Below are 2,786 nucleotides of genomic sequence, written 5' to 3'. Positions count from 1 at the left end.
AAAAAATAACGCTCGAGCACGAGCGCAAACTGGCGGAAATAGAACTTCGGAAACAGAATAAGGAACTGGGGGTGCCTGAGCGACCACACACCCCGGGGCCAATCGAGAAAAAAGTCCACATCCCCAAGGATGTTGTCCGCGAGTATGTCCGAGAAGACGACATACAACAGTGGTTTAAAGCCTACGAGATCGCCATGACCTCCCACCGGATCGACCGGAGTGATTGGGGAGCCGGACTTTGGGGGAGGTTTATCAACGAGGGTCGCGATGCCCTACTGCAGCTCCCAGATCACCAAATGTCGTCCTACGACCACATGAAGGCTGCCCTCCTCACCCGCTACGGCCTCACACCCGAGATGTACCGCCAGAGGTTCAGAGATTGCACCCGGATCCCAGGTACAACTTGGGTAGAATACGTGAACTATTTCAGCCGTGCCTTCGAGGGTTGGATAAAGGGGAGCCAGGTCACCACTTACGAACAACTCTTTAACCTGATGGTATGGGAGCACCTGTCGAACAACTGCTTCGTCGAGCTCAGGCAGCACCTCCTCGACAGTAAGCTGACTGACCCCCGGCAGCTCGCCGCCGAAGCTGACCGATGGGAAAGCACCCGAGTGGGCCGGAGGGGGCCACACGAACAGAACAGAAACAACCAAGGCCAGCACCGTCCTCGGGGAGGAGGAGGGGGCCAGGGGCGAGGGAGAGACGCCTTGCCCGCAACACCCGTGGCCAGCACCCCGGCTCCGGCCGGTCGGGGCAACCCCCCGTGGCGTCCTGGGGTCCGAGCCAACGTCACGTGGCACCGATGCCAGCGAGTCGGCCACTACGCCAATGACCCGAGCTGCCCGCAGAACCAAACACCCAAGCCCCGCCAGGTAGCTGCCGCCGCCCTGGGGGAAGAGCGATCATTGGAGGAACCAGAGGAGTATGAGCCGGCCCAGCAAGAGTGGGAACCGGCCGCCATGGTCCTGGCGTGCTTAGGGGGAAGAGACATGGTCCCGCGGGCTCCCCTACCCGCTAACACCAGGAAATACGGTCAGTGGGTGACCATTAATGGACAGCGAGCCGAGGCCTTGCGTGACACAGGCGCCAGTGTGACGGCCGTCCGCTGTCACCTGGTGAAGCCCGAGCAGATCCTGCCGAACATTCTCTGCCCCGTCCGCTCGGCAGACAACTCTGAAAGTATGTGTCAAATGGCCTGCGTCCCATTCGAATGGGGAGGGGTCTCCGGCCTGTTGAAGGTGACGGTCCGGGACGATGCCCCCGTGGACTGCCTCCTGGGGAATGACCTCGAGAGTTCCCCGTGGGCCATCGTTGAGAGAAGAGAGCACCTGGGGATGCTGGGCCTCCCGGACTGGGCCTGCATAACCACCCGGTCCATGGCCGCCCGTGCCGTCCCTCGATCCGAAGAACCAGAATGGCCAGCACCTCCGCCCCCGGTCGCCCCAGTAGAAGACAACGACGAGGCCAGCCTCCCAGACCCGACGACCGAAGGGGACGCGCAACCCCAGGACCTTCCTGACCTGGCTCAGTGGCGTCAAGAAGAGGGGCCCACCCAAGAACAGTTCCGCCAGGAACAAAAGACCTGTCCCTCCCTTGAGGGACTCCGCCAACAAGCCAGCGCCCAGAACGCAGGGGACTCCACCGGAACTCACTGGGTCTACTGGGATAACGACCTGCTATACAGCGAGCAAAGAATCGCCGAGCTGGGGGCCGGTCGAGTACTGGTGGTACCTCTCCGCTTCAGAGACTTTCTGCTCAACCTGGCCCACGATGTCCCCCTGGCTGGACACCTGGGCCAGGATAAAACGTACAGCCGCCTAGTGACCCCTCCAGACGTCTTCAACTACATCCTGGCCCTACGCAATCAGACCCGGCGCTTCAGAGGGATGGCCAAGGCGAACCTCGAGGCCAGCCAGGAGGACATGAAGAGGTGGAATGATCACAATGCCTCCTCCGTTGAGTTCGAGCCTGGGCAACAAGTATGGGTGATGTCCCCCACCGAACCATGTGCCTTGCAGGATAAGTGGACGGGGCCCTTCAAAGTGGTCGAGCGCAAAAGCCCCGTCACTTACCTCATCGACCTGGGGACCTCCCGGAACCCCCTCCGGGTCCTCCACACCAACCGACTCAAACCACACTTTGTGCGCTCAGAACTCAGCCTCCTGATGGCTACGGACAGTGGGGCAGAGGAAGACTCCGAACCCCTTCCGGATCTTCTGAAGACTCAGGAGAATGACCGCTCCGTGGACGGGGTCCGGCTATCTGACGCCCTCACTTCGGAGCAATGCCAGGGCTGCCGAAACCTCCTGCTGCGGTTCGCTACACTGTTCTCCCTCACCCCCGGGGTCACCCCTTGGTGTTTGCACGACGTGGACACCGGGGACAGCCCCCCTGTCCGACACCGGGCCTACCGCGTACCAGATCGGGTACGGGCCTGCATACAGGAGGAAGTGGCCAAGATGCTCACAATCGGGGTCATCGAGCCCTCGGACAGTCCCTGGGCCAGTCCGGTGGTATTGGTTCCCAAAGCCGCTGCCCCCGGCACCGCACCTGAACTGAGATTCTGCGTCGACTACCGGGGCTTGAACGCTGTCACCCGGACCGACGCTCATCCGATTCCCCGAGCAGACGAACTGATCGACCGGCTGGGGGCCGCCCGCTACCTTAGTATCTTCGACCTAACAGCGGGCTACTGGCAGATCAGCCTCACACCCAGGGCTCAGGAACGGTCAGCCTTCTCTACCCCCGATGGCCACTACCAATTCAAGGTCATGCCCTTCAGC

The sequence above is a fragment of the Triturus cristatus genome, chromosome 1_1 (genome assembly GCF_964204655.1).
Source record: "Triturus cristatus chromosome 1_1, aTriCri1.1, whole genome shotgun sequence".
Lineage (NCBI taxonomy): Eukaryota > Metazoa > Chordata > Amphibia > Caudata > Salamandridae > Triturus > Triturus cristatus.
The sequence above is the reverse complement of the archived record's forward strand: the minus strand, read 5'-3'. Positions refer to the sequence as shown.